Source organism: Oryx dammah, unplaced genomic scaffold (assembly GCF_014754425.2).
Source record: "Oryx dammah isolate SB20612 unplaced genomic scaffold, SCBI_Odam_1.1 HiC_scaffold_21, whole genome shotgun sequence".
NCBI lineage: Eukaryota > Metazoa > Chordata > Mammalia > Artiodactyla > Bovidae > Oryx > Oryx dammah.
In genome coordinates, this window is record NW_024070205.1 from 32279055 (window position 1) to 32305318 (window position 26264).

Sequence of the window (26264 nt, forward strand, 5' to 3'; positions counted from 1 at the left end):
GCATATCAAAGGAGTGAGTCCAGTGAGCCCAGACTCTTGCAACTTCCCGAACACAGAAAAGCACTGGGGCTTCCCAGGTGACTCAGTGTTAAAGAATCCGCCTGCAATGCAGGAGACACAGGTTTGATCCCTGGGTCGTGAAGATCCTCTGGAGTATGAAATGGCAACCCACTTCAGTATTGCTGCCTGGGAAATCCCATGGATCAGGGAGCCTGGTAGGGGCTACAGTCCATGGATTGCAGAGAGTCAGACACAACTGACAAAACTAGCAACAACTGAACAAAACCAACAACAACAAGTGATATATCCCGTCAATCAAGTGACTAGCATAGTTTACCTTCTAAAAATATAACTGTTCTCTCTCTTAAAACAAGAACAAAAACTAAAATCAAATTAAAAAAAAACTATTTTAAAAAGAAAACACTAAACTCATTAATCTGAGATGTCTAGATTTCTCTAGCTAGCAGTAACCTTTTGATGTTCTGACTAGCTGGTCTTTACTGCAAAAAGTCCTGTGTATCCTGGCTCCTCCCTTACCTCTCTGGAGCAGTCCCTCAGAGCTATTTTTGAGAGGCTGCCTCCTGGGCTTAAACCCTCAGAAAATCAACCAAATAAAACATAATTCTCAACTTTTGGGTTGTGTACTTTTTTCCCTCAGTTGACACCTGGGGCCATCGAAGCAGAAGCAAGCCTGGTGCAGGTGCACAAGAGTGTCCACTTTGACAGCTGCTTGTCCACCCACCCATCCATCTTCCCAGGAAAACTCTGGTTCACAGGGTAAGTTTCCGGAGACATGCTAGAACCCTGACTTATAGGCCGACCCTGACACCCATCCCAACCCAAGCATCTGCCCAGAAGGGCTGCTGGCTAAACACAGCTGACAAACAAACACCCAGGGCATCAGGAAGGGAGAGGCTCGACAGGAGGGCTCGGCTGCAATCGCTAGTTGCTGTTAACTGGAAGAAGCAAGTGTCGACAGTGGAGACAGAGATCCTCAGTTCCTGAAATGATACAGCCTCTGGTCCCTAGGATCACTGGCAGCAGCCAATTAAAGCAAAACCACTCTGGAAAGTAATTAGAGAAGGGAGCCCCGGGAAGTCCCCAGCCTGCGCCCCTGGGAACCACCTGTCAAGACCCCGAATGATGTGCTGTCCTTCTGAGAAACCCTAGGGAGAAAATGAGCTTTAATCATCCAACCCCTTAACATTAATCACCACCCATGAACAGGATAGACCCTGCCAAAGTGGAGTCACTCTCAATCACACAGGCTAAATAAATGAATAATTATAGGAATAAATGCTGTGATTAATGCCAGTGTGTTAAGCACACAATGGCTCCCCTCTGCTCCCCAGTCTGACTGCAGAGTCCCCAAGACTCCCATGGGGCCGCCGGGAGGCGACACAACCTCACCCACCAGGCTTGCCCTGGGAGGTCCTCTTCGCATTCTGCCAAGACATCTGAGCCACGCTGCATGTCCTAGTGGATCAGGAGAGGCCGTGTCCCTCCTAAGAGGCTGAGAGGAGCTGGAGGGCAGCTGGAGGGCCTCCCATGACCAGGGACACACGAGAAATGGGGTGCAGGGAACTGATGCTCTCCTGGAGCCCCCGGCCTCCATTGTATCCCAGGCCGCTGGGTTTACCTCTGGGGAGACCGAGCCCTGGAGAGCCACCGTGCCTCTGCAGGGAATGGGGGCGTCAGTGGCGCCCACGGACGTGCCTTCACAACAACTGAAATCTCCCGTGTCTGCTGCCACCTGCACTTGCTCAACCCAGAGCCTCTACAGCCATCACGTAAAGATGAAAAAAGGGATGATTTTCTTCTCCTGCTCTTTCTTATTGAAGTAATCAAGGGGTGGTGTGTTCAAGCCACTGTTTACCCAAAGGAATGAGCAGCGATCAATATTAATACCTGGACACCTACACACTAATCTTTTCAAAATGTCACACAAAAACAAGGCATCAAGAAACTTTATTCTAGGTGTTTGCCAACCAAGGGGGTGAATCTCAATCTCTCTCTCACACACACCTCCTAACACCCACATGCTTCTAAAGATGACACCTGCACAGATGCCAACAATCCACGTGGAATTCTAGATTCTTTCCACTTGGAAAGGCCAGTGTGAAGCCACAGTTAGGACCCGAGGGCAGAGGATGGAAAATGCAGAGGGAGTCAGACCCTCCCCTCCCTGGTGTTGGGGGGGCCACGGCCACAGCACCAAGCCGCCAGCTGTCAACACTATTTAAGGTGCCTCCTCCAAACTCCACACTGCTGTTTTGTTATTAATTGATTGGAAGCTTAGATCTAAACACAGAAGCTGCCAAGGGGTCCTTGTCTGAGCTTGCAAGCAGTTTGTGAGTCGTGCTCGGGGTGCATGCCTGGAAGATCAGTCTGGAATTGGGGTCCAGTTTGCATCTGGAGGCCCTAGAGCTGATGCCCCGGGAGGCACGAGTCCTGTGAGTGATTTGTGTCCCTTTTGGAAGCCCCCAAACACAGTCTCAGGGGATCAGCTCTCTACTTCCTTGGCCTGATTTCATTCATCAAACACCAGCTGCTTCTGAGAGCCCCAGGGAGAAATCTTATAGATAGACATTATTCCTGCAGCATCCTCATCCAGGACTCAAGTTCCTGAACTCTAGGAGCTCAGGACTTAACCGGTAAATATGCCCTCTGCTGACCCTCTGTTTCCCGCTCCTTCCTGAGCCTTGTGCAAGAGGATCAGACAGATGGGGAAGCAGGCTAATGGCCCTACACCTGATGCAGGGACCACGTGCTGCCCTGGGTCCCTCTCTCGTCTCTGTAATTCACACAGGAATTCCACTTCCTTCAAGACAATGGAAAACAAACCCAAAACGCACCTCTGAGAAAACGATAGTCAGAGCCAGAGCTGATTAGCAGTGAAGCACGAAGGAATCCTTGTCAAACCACTCTGAAACCAGCAGAGCTCTTTCCTCAAGGAAATCAGGCAAAACAAAACAAGGCTGATGTTCTATTAGTACCAGTCTATTTTACAAGTCTCAAATTATTCCGTCTCACTGTCTTCAAGCAAAATCAATAAGAATTGAGAATCAGGAACACCAAAATCAAAACTGAAACCTGTAGAAGGAAAAAAAAAACCTCTTACAGGAAGCTTAGTTTTCAATATTTTGGGGGCAAAATGTGAAATTTTTTATTTCTGTATATAAGTTGTTGTAAATAGAGACAATTTTTAGACTCTAAATTTCAAGATATTTCTCCTATAGGCTGATCTAGAAGCTTGAAAGAGGAAAAGCAGAAAATGTGGGTCTAGTGTTGAATCACTGAGTCATAACAACTTACAGGCTTTATCATGAACTCTGAAAAGAATTGGGCAAGAGGCATCCACAATTTATGACAAGCTCTAAGATGAGTCATCAGTCCTCTGTGACTCCTGTGCTCAGCACACCCCCTGTCTTTTGTAATTCCCAGTGCCCCTGGTGGGGCTGCAGATCCAGGGTGAGATGGAGAAGAATTTTCCTTGGCAGTTTTACAAGGCTGAGTTTGTGTCATCCTGATTCAGAGATACAACTTCCTAATCATTGACATTGCATACACAATTCAGATGGATGCACAGGCAGAAGAAAGTTCATCCCCAATCTGCAGAAAAGGTATTCATCAGTGCCAATAGTTTCCATTGTATTAATAATACAACATGTAGGAAAGAATGTCTGTGGTTTAAAATGTCTATGTGGCTTGAAGACCTTCTTGAGTACTCAGTAGCTCAGTCATGTCCGACTTTTTGCAACCCTATGGATTGTAGCCTTCCAAGCTCCTCTGTCTATGGGATTCTCCAGGCAAGAATACTGGAGTGGGTTGCCATTTCCTTCTCTAAGGGATCTTCCTGGCCCAGGGATCAAATCTACATCTCCGGATATCCTGCATTGGAAAGCGGATTCCTTACCAGTTGGAAGCTCTGGCTTAAAGACCATTTCACTCAAATTGTAAAAGGCTCTAAAAGGTCTTCTGAGCCCCAGCTGAAAGCAATGAAGATCAAATAGTCTCCTTGTAGAGACTCCCAGTCTTGAGATACAGTGCCAGGGGGCTAGGTTAAATCTCACTGCCACCATAAGGTGGTTTGCATCTGACTTTGTAGTTAAGGAAACCAAGATGGAGAGACATGCAGTGAGGGTGCAGGAGAGCTCAGGTTCATCTGTCTCTCAAGTCCTCATTCCTTTCAATGTGATGAACATATGGAGAAACAAAGAGGCTTCTAGGGGCTCTCAAGCTGGCCCTAAAGACTTCTTCCACTGCCATTTCCACCATTGTCCCTTGCATCTCCCTGCTTTTCCTTCCCTCACACCCAAAGTCCTTACCCCTAAGTGTCTACCTGGCTTTCTCAGTTGGCCCTTTCATCCTGGGCTCACATGTGCCTTTTCAAGGAGTCTGCCCCTTGCCACACTATTTGAAGTCACCCCTTCCCACTTACTGCCTAACACACAGCATTACTGTTAATCATCTATCTATACCACAGTCAAGGAAGTTCTGAGGGTGGCCTAGAATAGCTTAGCGTGGTTCATTTTATGTGTCAACTGACTGGGCCAAAGTGCCACTGATGTGGTCAAACATTAATCTGGATGTTTCTAGAAGGATGTTTGTGGATGAGATGAACATTTTAATCTGTGGACTCAGAGTGATGCAGATTGCCCGCCCCCAACCCTCGCCCAGTGTATATGGGCCTGATCCCCCCAAACAAGAGGGAATTCTACATCAGGCAGCTTTTGAATTCAAACTACAAAGCCAGTTCTTTCCTGAGTCTCTAGCCTGATGGCCAATCCTGCAGTTATTGAAACTTGCCAGCATCCATAATCATTTAAGCCAGTTCCTCACAATAGATCTCTCTGTATGTAGACATGTTCTGTTGATTCTGTTTATCTGAAGAACTCTGGCTACACAGAGCTCGCAATTGTTTGGTGAATGAAGGAGTGAAGAAATGAATGAGTGACCTTGCAGGAAAAGCTGGACCTGATGACTGCATCATGGGTCGTCCTGGAGGGAGAAGGCCAGCATCCCTGCAGGCCTCTTAGTCCTTTCCTGTTAACCATGTGAGGACTTCCCCAAACAACGAACCCCACAAATTTTAGGAGTTCATCACCCAAAGCAGCCAACTTCCCTCTTTCCTCTGGAGAAGCATTTGAGCTTCAGGATGTCCAGTCTTGTGTAATCAGACTCTCCTTCAATGTGAAGAAAGGCAGGGTGCAGGGTCTGGAGTCAGGAGATCCAGTGACCCTCTGTGACCAGACAGTCAGCCACTCTGAGCCTTCATTTTCTCAGGCCCCACAGTGGGAAGAGAGGTAACCCCTACCCCTAAATTGTCATGAATTATTAACACAGTTTCATATGGACAAATAGTGGAACCCCCATTGCAGTAGGCTCAATAGCAGTGAATACAAAAATACCAGCCTTTGGGTAGCTTTGTGATCACTAATCTAGAGACAGACATCTTGGAATGTGAAGTCAACTTGGCCTTAGAAAGCATCACTACGAACAAAGCTAGTGGAGGTGATGGAATTCCAGTTGAGCTGTTTCAAATCCTGAAAGATGATGCTGTGAAAGTGTTGCACTCAATATGCCAGCACATTTGGAAAACTCAGCAGTGGCCACAGGACTGGAAAAGGTCAGTTTTCATTCCAATCCCAAAGAAAGGCAATGCAAAAGAATGCTCAAACTACCACACAATTGCACTCATCTCACATGCTAGTAAAGTCATGCTCAAAATTCTCCAAGCCAGGCTTCAGCAATGGGTGAACCGTGAATTTCCAGATGTTCAAGCTGGCTTTAGAAAAGGCAGAGGAACCAGAGATCAAATTGCCAACATCTGCTGGATCATCGAAAAAGCAAGAGAGTTCCAGAATAACATCTATTTCTGCTTTATTGACTATGCCAAATCCTTTGACTGTGTGGATCACAATAAACTGTGGAAAATTCTGAAAGAGGTGGGAATACCAGACCACCTAACCTGCCTCTTGAGAAATCTGTATGCAGGTCAGGAAGCAACAGTTAGAACTGGACATGGAACAACAGACTGGTTCCAAATAGGAAGAGGAGTACGTCAAGGCTGTATATTGTCACTCTGCTTATTTAACTCATATGCAGTATACATCATGAGAAACACTGGGCTGGAAGAAACACAAGCTGGAATCAAGCTTGCTGGGAGAAATATCAATCACCTCAGATATGCAGATGACACCACCCATATGGCAGAAAGTGAAGAGGAACAAAAAAGCCTCTTGATCAAAGTGAAAGAGGAGAGTGAAAAAGTTGGCTTAAAGCTCAACATTCAGAAAACAAAGATCATGGCATCTGGTCTCATCACTTCATGGCAAATCGATGGGGAAACAGTGGAAACAGTGTCAGACTTTATTTTTTTGGGCTCCAAAATCAGTGCAGATGGTCACTGAAGCCATGAAATTAAAAGACGCTTACTCCTTGGGAGAAGAGTTATGACCAACCTAGATAGTTTATTCAAAAGCAGAGACATTACTTTGCCGACTAAGGTCCGTCTAGTCAAGGCTATGGTTTTTCCTGTGGTCACGTATGGATGTGAGAGTTGGATTGTTAAGAAGGCTGAGGGCTGAAGAATTGATGCTTTTGAACTGTGGTGTTGGAGAAGACTCTTGAGAGTCCCTTGGACTGCAAGGAGATCCAACCAGTCCATTCTGAAGATCAACCCTGGGATTTCTTTGGAAGGAATGATGCTGAAGCTGAAACTCCAGTACTTTGGCCACCTCATGCGAAGAGTCGACTCATTGGAAAAGACTCTGATGCTGGGAGGGATTGGGGGCAGGAGAAGAAGGGGACGACCGAGGATGAGATGGCTGGTTGGCATCACGGACTGGATGGATGTGAGTCTGAGTGAACTCCAGGAGGTGGTGATGTACAGGGAGGCCTGGCGTGCTGCAATTCATGGGGTCACAAAGAGTCAGACACGACTGAGCGACTGAACTGAACTGAACTGAACTGGAGTTGGGAAGTCCAAGATCAAGTTGCTGTTGGATTTGATATCTGGTGAGAGCTCACTTCCTCATTCACAGATGGCTGTCTTCTCACTATAAAACTCACATGGTGGACAGGGTGAGCTGCCTCTCTTGGGCCTCATTCATAAGGGAACTAAACCTAATCACCCTCCAAAGTCACTGTCTCCCAACATCATTACCTTGGGGATTAGGATTTTAACACGTGAAATTTGTTGCAAACAAACATTTAATCTATAGCAATATTGTAAATAAAATGGAATATATTGAGCATGCAAGCAACATATTCAGTCCTCCTACACTAGACTTTCCCAATGACTGTCTGAGAAAACCTTTTAACTAAGGGTTCCACGCCTTGTCATTCATTTGTTCATTCATTCATTTAATCATCAAGTCATTCATCTAGTCATTCATTCCTTCAACCGAGCGCCTACTCTAGCATCAGTTTGCCTAATGGCTAAGGAGGAATCTACAAGGGCATGATCTACTGAATCTCATCTTTAGGAAGGTTATGGGCAGGTGGCACAGCACTAAGGGGGCAGGATGGTGTTGCTGTTCTCTCGGGAGGCCGGGGGCAAGAGGAGGGATCCTTGCTGAGCACCAGAGCTCCAAGATGGCCAGCCAACATGAGCCCAGCCTTCCTAGTTAGATAGCCACTGACTGCTGCCCACTGACCATTTTCTAGTGCTCAATTATAAAGATTGGTGATTTTGTAAAGCCCACCCCTCACTCAATTCTTAAAATGAGAAGCCCACACTTGAATTTGGAAGCCTGGCATCAGGCTGCCCCTTCAACCATATGCTTCAGCCATCTGTCTTCACAAACCTTTGGTCAGATTCACCGTCAGGACCCTGGGCATCATCAACACACCCATTGTCCATGATTGCATGGTCTCCTGGCTCATGAGCACCAGGGCTCTCCTCCCATTCCCTCCCCTCCCCTAACTTCCAAGGGCCAGAGCTGCACATACATCCTTCATTTTTGGTAATTTTTAAAAAATAATTTTTAAAATTTTATTTAGTTTTGGCTGTGCAGGGTCTTCACTGCTGTGCAAGCGGTTCTTTAGTTTTGGCAATCAGGGGCTACTCTCTAGGTGCGGTGCACAGCCTTCTCATTGTGCTGGCTCCTACTGTTGCAGAGCATGGGCTCTAGGGCATTCAGGCTTCAGCAGGTGTGCCTTTCGGGCTCAGTCTCAGTAGTTGTGGCACATGGGTTTAGTTGCTCCACAGCATGTGGGGTCTTCCCATACCAGGGATTGAACTCATGTCTCCCGCACTGGCAGGCCAATTCTTTACCACTGAGCCACCAGGAAAGCCCACACATTCTTAACTCAAAAGCATCGTCAACTGTATGAATGCTCAGAACCAACAGAATCAAATGCTTGACAACATGCATTGCCCACAGTTAACATCACAGAAACATTCATGATCGTCTTTCATTTCCTCAGATGAAATAAAGCCCAAAGCTCCAACCTGCATCTCAAGAATTACTGTCATCAGGGCTGCCCTGGTGGTTCAGATGGTAAAGAATCTGCCTGCAATGCAGGAGACCTGGGTTCTATCCCTGAGTCAGGATGACCCCCTGGAGTAGGAAATGACAACCCATTCCAATATTCTAGCTTGGAGAATTCCACGGACAGAGGTGCCTGAAGGGCTACAGTACATGGGGTCACAAAGAGTTGGATACAAGTGAGTGACTAGTAGGCTCTTATGGGTGCCACCTCCTGAAACTATAACCATGAAATGCAGTAAATCCCTGGGGTCTGAAGGGAGTCTTAGGAGCCTGAGTTCCCTAAGTCTGCCATCCTGACATGATTGACATTGACCAAGAGTGGCTGTGCTTTATTATTTTCTATCTGATTGTTTCAAAATGGTGCAGCTGCCTTTAAACTTTTTGCGTTTCCTGCTTTGGGTCTCTGTGTTTATCCTTTGAGACGACCTGACTAATGACTCCTATTTCACCTCCCTCTTTCCTTTTAGAAAAAATGAATCTCATAAAAATCACCAGACTGGAGACTGAGCAAACTCATTGGCATCATAAAATTTTGATTTAGAGGTTTAGCAAATGTGATGGAACATTTTTCTGTGCCCTTCTGATGTGTGCAAACTATTTTTGGTGTGTGGATATTTACATAATATTGCCAGACACAGGCTTATTCAGCGCCCCCCCCCCTTTTGAAATGGGAAGTGATGAGTCAAGTCAGGAAGAAACAGGTTCTGAGTCAGAAGACACGGGTTCACCAAGTCAAGCAATTCCAGATGATATTTAGGCACAAAATGTTGTAATCAGGTGGTGAGATCAGGGTGAAATATCAACACCCAGAAAAGAAAAATGTTTGTGCCTATCACCTGGAAGTTGGTGCTACCCCAAGCTAGATGGAGCAAACTTTGATCATCATTTGAGTGGCAATAAACATCAAAGTCATGGTTTTTCCAATAGTCTTGTATGGATGTGAGATGTGGACCATAAAGAAAGCTGAGCACTGAAGAATTGATGCTTTTGAAATGTGATGCTGTAGAAGATTCTTGAGGGTTCCTTGGACTGCAAGGAGATCAAACCAGTCAATAATAAAGGAAATCAACCCTGATTATTCAATGGAATGACTGATGCTGAAGCTGAAGCTCCAGTACTTTGTGGCCATCTGGTGTGAAGAGCCGACTCGTTGAAAAAGACCCTGCTGCTGGGAAAGACTGAAGGTAACTGGAGAAGGGGGCAGCAGAAGATGAGATGGTTGGATGGCATCATTGACTCAGTGAACATGAATTTGAGCAAACTCCGGGAGATAGTGAAGGACAGAGGAGTCCCGTATGCTGCAGTCCATGGGGTTGCAAAGAGTGGGACATGACTTAGCAACTGAACAACAACAAAAATGCCTTGAAGTTGGGCAGTGGGTAACCAGTGGGTCATGGGAGGCTGCAGGCTGCTGGTGGGGCTATGGGGCCACTCTTTGTCCCCTCCGCAAGCCCTGGGAAGGGGTGCATGCACCATGGGACACATTCTGGGAAATGACTACCTAAAAATTTCTGCCCAAATTATGTGAAGCACATCCAGAAGTGGAGATTCAAGCAACTGGTATTAAAAAAAAAAAAAAAAAAAAGCCCCAGAATGTCTACAATGGAAGAATGAGAATCATCTCAAGATGAAGGGAGCCTGCAACTGGAAGATGAGATCTAGGATTTGTGGAAAAGAAGAAAATTACATTTATGTGGGTTCCATGAGAGCAATGGAGAAGGCAGCGGCAACCCACTCTGGTTCTCTTGCCTGGAAACTTCCATGGATGGAGGAGCCTGGTAGGCTGCAGTCCATAGGGTTGCTAAGGGTCGGACACGACTGAGCGACCTCACTTTCACTTTTCACTTTCATGCATTGGAGAAGGAAATGGCAACCCGCTCCAGTGTTCTTGCCTGGAGAATCCCAGGGACGAGGGAGCCTGGTGGGTTACCGTCTATGGGGTCGCATAGAGTTGGACACGACTGAAGCAACTTAGCAGCAGCAGCAGCATGAGAGCAAACCTGGAATGGGGCTGGATGCTTGTAACCTGTTTGGGTACAATAAGCTTCTGATGAACTGTGAGCTCTGTTTATTGTGGGTTTGCTATGTGCCATGGTTAGCTGTTGACTTGTATTATTTCACTCTCATCAACCCATTTTGCAGATGGGAAACTGAGGCAAAGCCAGGTTTTTGCTACTTGCCTAAGGCCAATCAAGAGGTAGAACCAGAGTTCAGAGCCAGAAACTGTGTTTCATGCTGTGTAGTCTGGTTCTAATTTCTAAATCATGGCTGTGTTCTGCAGATGGAAACGGGGGCTCAGAAGGTTCAGGGGCTTGTTTGCAGCTTTGCAGTGACAGTGAGGAGTGGTGTAGTTGCTCAGTCAAGTCTAACTCTCTGTGACCCCATGGACTATAGCCCACCAGGCACCCTGTGCATGGATTCTCCAGGCAAGAATACTGGAGTGGGTAGCCATTCCCTTCTCCAGGGAAATTTTCCCAACCCAGGGATTGAACCAAGGTCTCCCACGTTGTAGGCAGATTCTTCACCATCTGAACCACCAGGGAAGCCCTGCAATGACAGTGAGGGAGACTGTGTTCACACTCCGACTGACTCCACCATTGCTGCTGTTCCTGGGGCACCCTCATCCTCCCCACCCCAGGCATCTGTCAAACACTGTCTGATGGCCTCCCCTGAGGGCTGGCTGGGTAGCTGTTTGAGTGGGAAGGCATCCTGTTGGCATGGACATCACCCTAACCATGCTGTCTGCTACCATCTTCACTGCAGGGCCCCTCAGCTGCCCTTACAAGCATTCTGCCTTCTTGCTATCATGTTCATTTTCTCCATTATACTTCAAATTGTGCGATCCACATTGCACTGTCTCACCATTGATTCAGTGGTTAAATTAGCTGCTATTTCTCTCTCCTGCATTACAGGCTCAGAATAATTGTTTATGAATCAAATGTTCTGCGGGCTCGAAAGGAAAGCTTAATATGCATTCATTACAGCCAAGCCATAATCACCCTAAATCACAGGAACCTCGGTCCCAGACAAGGCGCAAGTCTTGCTTGGTGTGGAAGCCCATCTTTTACTTCCGAAGCATGCTGCTCAGGCCCGAATTTTCATCAAAATTCATGGAAGGGTGTGCAAAGGGGGTGCAATAAGTTTTAAAAATCTGTAGAGTAATTTCAAACTGATGCAAAAACTTTTTATACATCTCACCCTCTACATGATCTTCAGAGGGCACCAACCACAGGTCTACCCACCTAGCCTCCAGCTTGGGTGAGTATCATCAGGCATCTCATGTAGAGATAAAGATAAATGTGGGTGAGCTCAGAACAATGGTCTGTAAGATGCTCCATACCTCTCCTCCCATCTGGGGCCTTGTCCCAGCCTGGGAAACACACAGGCAGGCTCACACCACGGCACTGCACCCAAATGAATCTTTTTCAGAAGACCCTTCAGGCTCCCCACAGCAGATACTGGCACATCCATGCCAGGGCTCTGCTCCCAGTAGATGGCAGTGCTCAGAGGACTGAGTCCACCCCACAGGGCCTCTCACATCAGACCCTGCCTTTAGGAGGTACAGGGCCTCTGCCCCACGGGCCTGCTTTTCCTCATCTCCTGTGGTCCCCACCCAAACCATTACCTCCCAAGTCAGAGACAGGATAGCAAGTGGCAGAAAGCACACTTCCTGGTCACTTGACATTTTAACAGGATAATTCTAGGCTCCCCACAATGGACTGAAAGTTTGTGTCCCCCCAGTATTCATATTTTGAAACCTAATTCCCAAAGTGATGTATGGACATGGGGTCTTGGGGGAGGTGCTGAGGTCATGAGGATGGAGTCCTTGGGATGGGGTTAGTGACCTTACGAAAAAGACCCCAGAGAGCTCTTTTGCCCCTCCCACCACATGGGTAGACACAGTGAGAAGGCAGCCATGTGGATAAAGGTTCTGACCAAATGCTGAATGTGTCCACATCTTGATCTTGGACTTCTAGCCTCCAGAACTGTTGATAAATAAATCAGATTTATTAAATATTTATTAACAGATGAATATATATCTCTTGTTTTTAGAGAATGAACTTATGGCTACCAAGGGGAATAGATGGAAGAAAGGGATAGTTCAAGAGTTTGGGATCAATGTATACACACTGCTATAATTAAAATGAATAACCTACACAGGACCTACTGTAGAGCACAGGGAACTCTGCTCAATGTTGTGTGGAACTCTGGATGGGAGGAGAGTTTGGGGGAGAAAAGACATATGTATATGTATGACTGAGTCCCTTCACTGTTCACCTGAAACTATCACAACATTGTTAATTGGCTATGTCCTGATACAAAATAAAATGTTTTAAAAATAAATAATTTTCTGTTGTTAATAGGGCACCCAGTCAATGGTGTTCTGTTATAGCAGCCAGGATGGACCAAGACAGTGCTCTCACCCTCCAGTGGGTCTCACACAGGAGATGCTGGACTCGGAGGCAAATGAATGAGGGGAGATTTCCAGGTGACCTTGCCTTGGGGAGATCCTAAGATGCGTCTCGTGTTGCTTTTCCTGAAGGCAGGTCCGGGGTTATCCCCAGGAGCATTAGGAAGCTGGCATAGGGTGAGCCTCCCCAAGGATCTGTGAGTCCATATCAGTCTCTTCTCTCCTGAAATACCAGGCTCCAATGCTGAGACTGAGGGGCTAGTGACTTAGACTGGGCTGACTCAGTGGAAAGGGAGGAAGATTATAGGAAGTTGAGCTTACCTGGAGGGCCTCTGTCTGTGGATGGTGATCCCACAGCTGAGATGGGCCTGCACCCTTGGGCACCCAGAGCCTCCTGTGTTTTCTCCAGAGCGTTTCTCCTTCCCAGTCGGAAAGGAGACTAAAACATCTCAAACCACACTGCTGGGAAAACCAAGAGTAAAACTCCCAAAGCCAGCAGCTCAGGAAATTTCCACTGTGCATGGCAAACACTCCCCATCAGAAATTTTACTTGCAGATTTTATTACAAACTAGTTTATGACACAAATGATACAATGCCAAGGAAGTATAAATGAATCAGAACCTACTTATGTGTTTCAATGGTGAAATCCATGCCGTGCCTGTCTTTATTGCCGTCCATTTAAAACAAAGCTGGATCCATTACGGTCTTACAGAAACACGCTTTTCTCCTAATCCCATGGACAATATTCTACTTAATGAAATGTCTCAGCTAACTACACCATCAGATTTTTTACTGTGACTTTGCGTGGAGAGACTGAGTCTTCATCTGTCTTTGGAAATCATAATAGAAACTCTGGAGTCAATGTTCCAACTGTTATGGTAAGCAGTGGGCACAGAGGCTGTGCTGGCCAACAATATGGGACTCTTGGGGCTAAGGATCATGGTAAAAGAGCTTAAAAAAATATATTCTCCTGGAGGCCAAAGTGGAAATTTTCTCACCCTCCTCCCCAGCCAGGCCATTCCTCTTCCTGAGCTGAATGCCTCCATGTCTCTGTGGGCTGTGATTCATGGCCAGGGCTGACACTTGGGGGTGAGTCACCTCCAGATCAAGGGGGTGTGTGACAGGGTGACATATTTGTGTACAACACCCAAGTGCCCCTGGCTGAAGCAGAGTTTTCCTAATTACTATTCTCCCAATCCCTTTTAAAAATGTAATGAGGGCGATTACAGAAAACTCTTTAAGGTAAACCTAAATGAATGAATTTGTTTAAACTGTTAATGAACTTTCAACTCTCCAAACTGGTGAGCTCTGTGGCTGGAATTACTAATTGCGGCATTGACGGGAGCTGAGAATGGGTGGCCATTCTGACAACCAGATGCTTAGCTTGGGGGACCAGCTCATTTATTATCTGTGTCCCTGGGAAGCAGTGACCAATTACTCCATCTGCTCAACAACTCTCTTTCCCAAACAGACAAATTAAGCCCTAGACCAAAGTCCCAAGCATCAGAACCAGGTGGGATGCAAGGTGGCCCCCTACCTAGAAAGGATCTCTAAATGCAAAAGCAACCAGAAAGTGGTACCTTGGGGAAAGAGTTGGTGGGGGTGGAGGGGATGCACCTTGGCTTGTTGGCAGGGAGGAGGTCCAGAGTGCTCTTGCCAGTGGCCAAACCGTGGAGGTACTGGATGGCTACCCTCGGGGCTGGTGCCCTGGGACCCCTCTGGGTGCCCCTTAGAGCCAGTATCATTTATGCTCCACGGTCTCCACTCAGAGCAAATGTCTGTCATTTCCTTGATCCTGTTCTGCCCCATTTTTACACACAAGGATTTTTAATACTCTCCAAAGCACTCAAGTTTACAAACATGATCCTTAACCTTCCTGAGATGGGCTTCCCTTTTACCAGAATTTGGGTCAAGGGTAATTTGCTTTCTTGCTTCTTCCCCTTAGATTTCTCTTTCCCCAAACTTACCCCACCCATTCTGGACCTTGGAGTCACTATGGTCCCTATTGTCCCTGTGAGCACATCCATCCACCTCAAGGAGGGCCTCAGCTCTCCGTCTGTCTGTCTGCAGGGCTGGGTGTGCACGGAGTGTTCAGTGAGAACTCATGAATGAAACTTTTTGGATTCCTCAGGAAAGACATCATCAAGAAGCTGAGGAATGCTAAATTTTAGTGGACCCTGAGCCATTTCTGAAGTTTAATGTGTCAAGAAGTATGGGCAGAACTGGGAATAACTTAATTGTCTGTCCAAAGGACTGTCAACTCGACACGGGTTGAGTCCCCAGCGCACTCTTGGCTTTTGGTCACCTTGAAGGAGCCAGCTTGAACTGACTGACGGGTCATCAAGATTAATAAATACAGAGGCTTTGGCTGATGCTCAGCCACAGAAAAGTCACCTGGAGTTGCTCTTTCACGACTGATTAATTAGGGAAAAACTCGGGGGCGCTAATTAGCCGTTGAGTGTTTCTGAGTGTTAACATTCATGGTATGCAAGTGTATCAATTTCTAACAATATCTAACAAGATCATTTGAAAGTGAGATTCTCCTGAGAAATGCAATCATGGTTTGAGGAAAGTGCAGGGGCCCCTTCAGTTTTGTACAAACTCATATAAATCAACAGAAAGTTTGTTACCAATTGTACTAATGTTCTTCAGTAAACGAACAGATTGGCCAATAAATATGCATTAGATGTAATTCTATCTACCTGTTGCATTTCATCCCAGAAGCAAGGACCATTACATTACGGAAGTTTAATGAATGCTTTCTCGTGCTCATATGACTTGGAAATGAGTGAGTTTGCCCAGTTGTGGGGAGGGAGCTACACGTGAGGCTTGCGGCTTCCACGTGGAAAGCTCTAAATTGAAATCTGTACCTTTAGGGATTGTGAGACCAAAAGGAAACTGTTGGGCCCCCAAGGAACCATTTCCCACCATAATGAGAATTTTAAGTGGCGGGTTTAAATTCTTTGAAAAGCCTTTCAGAAATGTGTGCAAATGATGGTTTCTGAATTACCAGCAGAGATGCAATTAAATTAGAGAGAGACTATCTCCTCATTCTAATTTCCCAGCCTAAAGACCCTTCTCCCTACCCCAGGAGGAGAAGGGCACATCCCAGCTATAAGCAGCCCAGGAACCTAATCGAAGGATTCTTCAAGTGGCCCCAAATGCTGAATTGAAGCCCAGAAGGGAGAGATGCACTGTGGGGGAGCACCATGTAAAAGGTGGCAATGGAACCTGAGAATAAAGGGTCCAAGGATCTGCCTTCCAATGCAGGGTTCACAGGTTCAATCCCTGGTTAAGGAATTAAGATCTCACATGCTGTGGGGCAACAGAGCCTGCTTACCACCACTACTGAGCCGGAGCTCTAGAGCCCACAGGCCACAGCTAAAGCCCACATGCAACAAAGATCCTGTGTGCCACACCTAAGACCCAACAGAGCCAAAAAAGAAAAGACACACAGAGAGAGATCTTTATAAAAAGAATCCAGAGAGAGATTCCCCTGGACATTTTCTTCCCAATGCATCTGCCTCTTCTTCACCTAGTTACAAGCTAATTAACCCTGGGGAACTGTCAAACATTAGCAGAACTCCCTCACTCTACCCACAAAGGTGGGTAGTTATAACAACCATTCCTTGAGAATGTACCAGTGTGGAGCTCTCTCTCTCAGTCCTACCAAGGTCACCCACTTGCATCTTCAGACTCCCCTGGGCAATGCATACTTTGAGTTCCCCATGAGATGGAAGTTGATGGTTAGGAAAGCATGACAGTTAAGAAAGCAGGTGGCAGCCTGCCTCTTGGATTAGCTTCCTGCCTCCATCAATTCCCCACTATATAGATGGGTTACCTATCTGAGTCTCCTTTACTTCACCTGTAAGTTGGGGATAATAGCATTACCTGTCCCAGAGGATTGTTGTGAGAATGAAATGTGTTCATCCATGCCTTGCATGGGCTCCACAAAAGTCATTGTTACAGAGGTTAAGTGATGTGACCATTACAGAAAAGCCCATACTTACAAACCTTCAAGCTGTGAACTTTCAAATATGCAAACATGTGTTCCATCAATAGCTAGTGTGAGTGAAGTTGCAAATTGCCCTCCATCTCCTAATGCTGATGATCCTCACCTCTACCATCTCCTACCTCCTCTCTCTCTTCCAATCAGAAACTCTTCTTGCCTGTTCATTTGATGCCAGCCCTGTATGCCAGCTGTTGGACTGTACTGCTATACTTTTCAAGGTACTGTACTATAAAATTAAAAATATTTTGTGCTTGTTTTTAATGTATTATCTGTGTAAAAAGTATTATAAACCTATTACTGTATAGGACTTTACAGCCAACTGTGTTAGTTGGGTACCTAGACTAACTTTGTTGGACTTATAAGCAATTTGGACTAAGGAATGTACTCTCAGAATGGAACTCATTCATATAGAGGGGACTTACTGTGCAAGTAAGCGGGAAAGCTGGGTTCCTACCAGATGTGAATCCACTTCATGTTGTACATTAAGAAAGGGAAAGTTGAGAGAAAAATGTTTTCTGCTTTAAAAAAGCCTTTGCTGGATGACTGGCTGAAGGATGGTTGAAAATGTGGATGACTAGCTGCAAAGCTTTTTATATTAAAAAAAAAAAAAAAAAAAAACAACCCACTTTTTTATTTTGCACTGGAGTATAGCAAACTCCAATACTGTGAGAAGAGTTGACTCATTGGAAAAGACTCTGGTGCCAGGAGGGATTGGGGGCAAGAGGAGAAGGGGATGACAGAGGATGAGATGGTTGGATGGCATCACTGACTCGATGGACGTGAGTTTGCATGAACTCCAGGAGTTGGTGATGGACAGGGAGGCCTGGCGTGCTGCAATTCATGGGGTCGCAAAGAGTCAGACACAACTGAGCGACTGAATTGAACTGATAGCCAGTTAACAATGTTGTAATTGTTTCAGATGGACCAGTGAAGTGACTCAGCCATACATATACATGTATCCATTCTTCCCCAAACCCTCCTCCCATCCAGGCTGCCATATAACACTGAAAGAGTTTCATGTGCTATACAGTAGGACCTTGTTGGTTATTCATTTTGATTTTAATGGTGTGTACATGTCCATCCAAAACTCCCTAACTATCCATTCCAATTATCATACCGCAGCAACCATAAGCTCATTCTCTAAGTCTCCAAGCCTGTTTATGTTTTATAAGTAAGTTTATTTGTATAATTTCTTTTTAGATTCTGCATATAAGGGATATAATACAATATTTCTCCTTCTGTCTGACTTGCTTCACTCAGTATAACAATTGCTGGGTCCATCCATGTTGCTGCAAATGGCATTATTTCATTCTTTTTCATGGCTGGGTAATATTCCATTGCATATGTGCACCACATCTTCTTTATCCATTCCTCTGTCAATGGACATTTAGTTTGCTTCCATGTCTCGGCTATTGCAAATAGTGCTGCCATGAACTTTGGCCTGCATGTATCCTTTCAGATCATGTTTTTCTCTAGATACACGTCCAGGAGTGGAATGGGTGAGTATCTACAGAACTGTTGGTTGTTTTTAACTTCCCAAAGCCCAGAGAGTGAAAGCTATGGTCATGATAAAGGTAGTTGGTTCAATAAGTGTTTGGGAATCTGACCTCAGTTGAGACTCAGCAAAATGTACAAGGCCTCTTGCAGCCTAGTACCTGCCCTGCATCCGGTGCTACCATAGTCCCTGCTCTGAGCTGCTCTTATGCTGACCCAAACACCTGCCAGGTCCCATCCCCATGAAATGATGTGATGGGGGAATAGCAGCCCCCAGGTTTAGGTTCTAATGTCTGGAACCCGTGAATGCTACCTCATTTGGAAAAATGGTCTTTGCAGGAGTGATTTACTTAAGGATCTTGAGATGCGGAGATTATCACAGGTCATATAAGTGGGTCCAAATGCCACGCAAGTGTCTTTATAAGAGGGGGCAAGAGGGAGGCTTGGCACATGCACAGAGGAGGAGCCACATGACTATAGGCACAGAGATTGCCAGCAGCCGTCAGGAGCTGGAAGACGCAAGGAACAGATTCCCCTCTAGACCTTGCAGAGGGGGTGCAGTCTTGCTGACAACCTCATTTTGAACTTCCGACCTCCTGTAAGCACAGAACTGTGTGCTATTTTAAGCCACTCAGTTTGCGAAAGTATGTCACAGTAGCTCCAGGAAACTAACACACATGGGTCTTTCCATTTTTCTGCCTTTGATCAAAGTGCCTTATTCTACCCAGAAATCACTTCCCATGCTCCTGTGTCTAAGTGGTTCCTTCAAGTCCCTCAGGGCTCATCACCACCTCCTCCAGAAAGCCTCCTAAGACTATGCCTCCTGCTCTTCACCCCTATCCTCTTTCCCCATCACAGCAGCACTGGATGGCCATCATCTCGTTGCTTGTGTTTCTCCCTGACTAAACCAAGGGCTCTTTAAGGTTGGGGATCACTCTTCCTGCCAGTGGCATGTGGCTGGGGAAGAATGATATGTTTCTATTTGTTATTAAAAGTCCCCTCTTCAGGGGTGGGACGGTGAGGGAGATGGGAAGGAGGTTCAAAAAGGAGGGGATATATGTATGCCTATGGCTGATTCACGTTGAGGTTTGACAGAAAACAACAAAATTCTGTAGAGCAATTATCCTTCAATAAAAAATAAATAAATTAGGAAAAAGGTCCCCTCTTCAAGGTGGAGAGGTGGAGCCACTCAAGGGGTGCACAAGATTTCCAGGGGTCTGCACCTCCACTGCTCTAGGTACTAGGAGGGTTAGGTTCCTTACAGAGAGACCACAGGTAGAGGTTAGCTTCTCAAAGCCACCGCCAACTATGAGGACTGGGGTTGGGAGACACTACCAGGTCACAACGGGAACCATAGGCACCCTGGGGAAGCTCCTAGGGGTCTTCGAAGAGGGGAGTTCAGGGCTTCATATTGAGAGTGCAGGTTCAGCTCACCAGGGATCCAGTGTAGCTTCTTCCTGTGCTGGGAATAAAGCAAACATCCCCATCAGTGTGGAGGCTACAGAAAGGGGCAGGAATGACCCTCACCATCACGGCTGCTCAGTAGGCATTGAATTGGGACTTGAATGAGTCACTCTGCGCCCCAGACAAGGTCATTCGGGCTAGTTGGGCTTCAAATGCCCTGCTTCTAAATAAGGGCCTTGAACTTGGTGGTGTACACATCCTTTCCAACTCTTAAATGAGATGACATTTAATGAGGGCCTCCAGTGAAACAGCGCTGTATTGTCAATGGATTTGGCCAGATGCCAGTGATACGTGGACTTGCTTCGGCATGTCCTGGCTGTGGCCTCCACTTGGCAGCTTCCAGACAAGAGATAGCAGTGTGTCCCAATGTATTGGGTATGGCTTTTTCTTCCAGCATAGAAAAGATTCTTGTCTGCACTGCTCTGCTGTCAGGATGCCTGCCCTCACTCTGACCATCATGAATCTTTTTTTTTTTTTTTGGTTTTTGGCCATGCCACACAGCAAGCAGGATCCTAGCTCCCCTGACCTGACCGGGGATTGAACTTGTGACTTCAGCAGTGGAAGTACAGAGTCCCAACCACTGGACCACCAGGGAAGTCCCTAACTGTCATGAATCTTAACTCCACAGGGATGGTCTGGGCAGAAGGAGAATATCAGGGACCCATCAGAACATGATAACTGAGATCTCATTATGGAGGGACTCAGGGCTGGGGTGTTATTGGGTTTGGTTTTCCTGGCCCAGGCTGCATCCCTCACTGGCTGTTGGGTTCTGAAGACCCTTTAATGATGTTTTGATGCCATCAGAAGCAGATGAGACTCCAACTGGACCTGAATAATTAGGGTATGGAATTAGACCAAGAATCAGAATTGTAGAATTAGAATAGAATGGGATGCGTCACGCTCTAAGATGACTGTGAAAGGGCAAGGACAGTGGTGGGGCATATCGTCTGAGTCTCTGGTTCTATTCCTCGCTGGCTGTGATCGTTATAGGGTGAGTTACCTCACTTCTCCAGGACTCAGTTCCCCAACTGAGATGTGCAAGAAGCCATAGTAATTGCCTTATTGGGGTTGTGGTTAACCACAAAATGCCCCTTCTCCTGAAGATATTCACATCAAAACCTTGAACATTGCTGTATTTGCAAAGTCTTTGTTAGATACAAGTTCAGGATCTTGAGAGGAGATTATCTTATCCCAGTGGGTCCTAAATGCAGTGGTAAATGTCCTTACATTAATTACCAGACCCACAGAGGCAGACAGACAAGCAGACACAGAAGGCAGAGACTGGAGTGACATAGCCACAAGCCAAGGATGCTGGCAGCCACACAAGCTGAGAGAGGCAGGAAGGATTCTCCCCTAGAGCTTCTAGAAAGAGTACAGCCCTTCAGGTACCATGATGTTGTACTTTCGGGCTCCAGTACAATTTGTTATAAAATGTGTTTTTAAAGCTACCGAGTTTATGGTAATTTGTCACAATATCCATAGGAAACTAATACAGGGGTTATGAGGATTATGTAATTTAATACATGTCTAGTGATCAGAACAAAATGAGAACTCAATATATATCCATAATCATGCCTTTAACCCGAGTCTCCACTTTAATATGTGTCCACCAGATAGAATGGGCTCAGCACACATGAGACTTTGCTGTGTGAAGATTTTAGTAGTAGTCAGGCATATAATACTAAGCATTTCCTCTTATAATTTATTCAGATAAAGTAAAGTGAAGTCGCCCAGTCGTGTCCGACTCTTTGCGACCCCCATAGACTGTAGCCTACCAGGCTCCTCCACCCATGGGATTTTCCAGGCAATAGGACTGGAGTGGATTGCCATTTCCTTCTCCAGCGGATCTTCCCAACCCAGGGATCGAACCCGGGTCTCCTGCATTGTAGACAGACGCTTTTACTGTCTGAGCCACCAACTAGATGGAAATCACCAATGACCTCTTTCTTGCTTTACTAAATAAGTATATCAAATGTCTACTCAATGCCTAGTGAAAGTTGCTCAATCGTGTCCGACTCTGTGACCCCATGGACTATATAGTTCATGGAATTCTCCAAGCCATAATACTGGAGTGGGTAGCCTTTGCCTTCTCCAGGGAATCTTCCCAACCCAGGGATCAAACCCAGGTCTTCGGCATTGCAGGCAGGTTCTTTACCAGCTGAGCCGATATCTAACACTGTGTTAATTTAATTTGTGATAGAGTATTAGTTTTCCACAAGTCCATTCATTAATTTAGTGAGTATTTTGTGAGCATTGACCACATGCCAATTATAATTCTAGGTTTTAGGGATGGAACGGCAAACAAAATACACAGAACCATGCAAGGCTTCCCATGCTCGGGGAGTTCACTCTGTCCTGAGGAGAGAGGCAATAAGCAACATAAATGGGTAAAATAATAAAATGCATTAAATGTGGTGGTAATGAGTATGGAGAGAGTAAATAGAGATGGTAGGGCTTCCTTGGTGGCTCAGACAGTAAAGAATCCACTTGCAATATGGGAGACCTGGGTTCAATCCCTGGGTTGGGAAGATCCCCTGGAGAAGGACATGGCAACCCACTCCAGTACTCTTGCCTGGAGGACCCCCATGGACAGAGGAGCCTGGTGAACTACAGTCCATGGGGTCGCAAAGAGTCTGACATGACTGAGTCTGACGTGGCTAAGCACACTGCAGCACATACAGAAAAGCCTCACCGGGAACATGACCACTGACCAAGGTGCGGAAAGTGAGAGGGCAAGGCATGAGGAGGCATCTGGGCGAAGGGCCACCCAGACTGAGGGAAAGTTGGGGGAAGCATAGAACGAGCAAAGGTCGGCAGTGAGGTGGGTGAGGGGATTCAGATAGGGATGAAGTCAGAAAGGAAAATGGGCCATGGTGAGTCCTTGGGGTTTGATTCTGAGCTTGCTGGGAACCATCTATAGGGTTCCGACAGAAAGCGGACTGGACCCCACTGTGTTGACGAATGCATGTTCTATTTGGAATGAAACTAGAGGGAGATAGTGGTGAGAGAAAAACTTGAAAAGGGGCCGTGTGGGTGTTCTGGGGAGATGTGATGGGAGTCTGGCCTCAGGATAGCAGAGTTGAACAAGGATTGATTCCTTTATCCTAGGGCTGGGAGGAAGCAGCTAGGGAGTGGAAAGAAACTGAGGAAGATGCAGTATGACTGAGGCAACTGACATGTGTGTTCCTACGAAGGGTAGGAGACTTATGAGGTCAAAGGCTGCCACAGGTCAAGGAAGGTTAGCCCAGAAACTGGTCACCAATCAGTGTCCTTCAAGAACCTCAGAGAGGGACATGAAACTGAATGCCAATTCCCCTTTTTGGTAACAGCACCTGGATTTTCCTCAAAGAGAACTCCAGTTCCTTAAGACATGCATCTCTGTGGAGCTGTCACGTCAGTCAAAAGCCCCCTGTTTCCCTTGGCTAAGGCAGGGCATGGGGCCCAACTTAGACATACCTTCTCACCTTTTCTTTCCTGGAAATTCTCATCTTCCACTAGCATGAAAGTGAGATTGTTATTCACTCAGTTGTGTCCGACTCTTTGCGACCCCATGGACTGTATCCTGCCAGGTTACTCTGTCCCTGGAGCTCTTTGGGCAAGAATACTGGAATGGATTGCCATTCCCTTCTCCAGGGGATCTTTCCAACCTAAGGATTGAACCCGGGTCTCCTGAACTGCAGGCAGATTCTTTACCATCAATTCCTGAGCAACCAGGAAGCCCACTGGTGTAAGGGAAAGCAAATTAGACTACAAAAAGTCATACTTAATCCCATCAAGAAGCACATGAAGCTATTAATATTTTCCATTCGTTCATCCTTCTACTTCCTTGAGTTTGAGTGAACTCCAGGAGGTAGTGAAGAGCAGGGAAGCCTGGCATACTGCAGTCCACAGGATCACAAAGAGTCAGACACAACTGAGCAACTGAACGACAACAACCATTACTTCCTTAGGGCTGTCCTAATTCCTGGGTATTAGAAGAATTTCTCCTTGACTCTACTGTCCAGTGTCATTCACTGTCCAGTGAATGTTCTCCTTGAAGCTCAGACTTCTACTTGGACAGATAAGGAGTCCTCTTAGATTGGTTGCATGCCTGCTGATCATCCACCACATATAAACTTGGATTGGGAGTGAGACCCTGAAATTGGAAATTGCGTCAATGGCCACAGCAAAAGGAAAATTCTGTTGGATAATTTCTGCAGTTTATTCTTATTCAGTTCAGTTCAGTTCAGTTGCTCAGTCGTGTCTGACTCTGCGACCCCACGAACTGCAGCACGCCAGGCCTCCCTGTCCATTACCAACTCCCAGAGTTCACTTAGATTCACATCCATCGAGTCAGTGATGCCATCCAGCCATCTCATCCTCAGTCATCCCCTTCTCCTCCTGCCCCCAATCCCTCCCAGCATCAAAGTATTTTCCAATGAGTCAACTCTTCACATGAGGTGGCCAAAGTACTGGAGTTTCAGCTTTAGCATCATTCCTTCCAAAGAAATCCCAGGACTGATCTCCTTCAGAATGGACTGGTTGGATCTCCTTGCAGTCCAAGGGGCTCTCAAGAGTCTTCTCCAACACCACAGTTCAAAAGCATCAATTCTTTGGCACTCAGCTTTCTTCACAGTCCAACTCTCACATCCATACATGTCTACTGGAAAAACCATAGCCTTGACTAGATGGACCTTAGTTGGCAAAGTAATGTCTCTGCTTTTGAATATGCTATCTAGGTTGGTCATATCTTTTCTTCCAAGGAGTAAGTATCTTTTAATTTCATGGCTGCAGTCGCCATCTGCAGGGATTTTCGAGCCCCCAAAAATAAAGTCTGACACTGTTTCCACTGTTTCCCCATCTATTTCCCATGGAGTGATGGGACCAGATGCCATGGTCTTTGTTTTCTGAATGTTGAGCTTTAAGCCAACTTTTTACTCTCCTCTTTCACTTTCATCAAGAAGATTTTTAGTTCCTCTTCACTTTCTGCCATAAGGGTGGTGTCATCTGCATATCAGAGGTGATTGACATTTCTCCCGGCAATCTTGATTCCAGGTTGTGCCTCTTCCAGTCCAGCGTTTCTCATGATGTACTCTGCATAGAACTTAAATAAGCAGGATGACAATATACAGCCTTGATGTATTCCTTTTCCTATTTGGAACCAGTCTGTGGTTCCATGTCCAGTTCTAACTGTTGCTTCCTGACCTGCATACAGATTTCTCAAGAGGCAGGTCAGGTGGTCTGGTATTCCCATCTCTCTCAGAATCTTCCACAGTTTATTGTGAGCCACACAGTCAAAGGATTTGGCATAGTCAATAAAGCAGAAATAGATGTTTTTCTGGAACTCTCTTGCTTTTTCCATGATCCAGCCGATGTTGGCAATTTGATCTCTGGTTCCTCTGCCTTTTCTAAACCCAGCTTGAACATCAGGAAGTTCACGGTTCACGTATTGCTGAAGCCTGGCTTGGAGAATTTTGAGCATGACTTTACTAGCATGTAAGATGAGTGCAATTGTGTGGTAGTTTGAGCATTCTTTGGCATTACATTTCTTTGGGATTGGAATGAAAACTGACCTTTTCCAGTCCTGTGGCCACTGCTGAGTTTTCCAAATGTGCTGGCATATTGAGTGCAGCACTTTCACAGCATCATCTTTCAGGATTTGAAATAGCTCAGCTGGAATTCCATCACCTCCACTAGCTTTGTTTGTAGTGATGCTTTCTAAGGCCCACTTGACTTCACATTCCAGAATGTTTGGCTCTAGGTGAGTGATCACACCATCGTGATTATCTGGGTCGTGAAGACCTTTTTTGTATAGTTCTTCTGTGTATTCTTGCCACCTCTTCTTAATATCTTCTGCTTCTGTTAGGTCCAGACCATTTCTGTCCTTTATTGAGCCCATCTTTGCATGAAATGTTCCCTTAGTATCTCTAATTTTCTTGAAGAGATCTCTAGTCTTTCCCATTCTGCTGTTTTCCTCTATTTCTTTGCATTGATCGCTAAAGAAGACTTTCTTATCTCTTCTTGCTATTCTTTGGAACTCTGCATTCAGATGCTTATATCTTTCCTTTTCTCCTTTGCTTTTCGCTTCTCTTGTTTTCTCAGCTATTAGTAAGGCCTCCCCAGACAGCCATTTTGCCTTTTTGCATTCTTATTAGCAAACCTGAAAAATCTTCTCATTTTGTCTCAGCTTTGGTTAAGGAACAAAAAGTTGAATGCTGAATAACATGTCCATGCACTGGAGTGTTTACCCTGCCTTATCCATCCTTCAGGGACAACATTTTTCTGTGATGGGTGAATTCACCCAACTGTAGTTTAAATAGTGCCTGTCATCTACTATCAGTCTTTTCCACACTGAGAACCCCGAAAGAAGTTGCCTATCTCAGATTTGTTAATCATCCATATTTA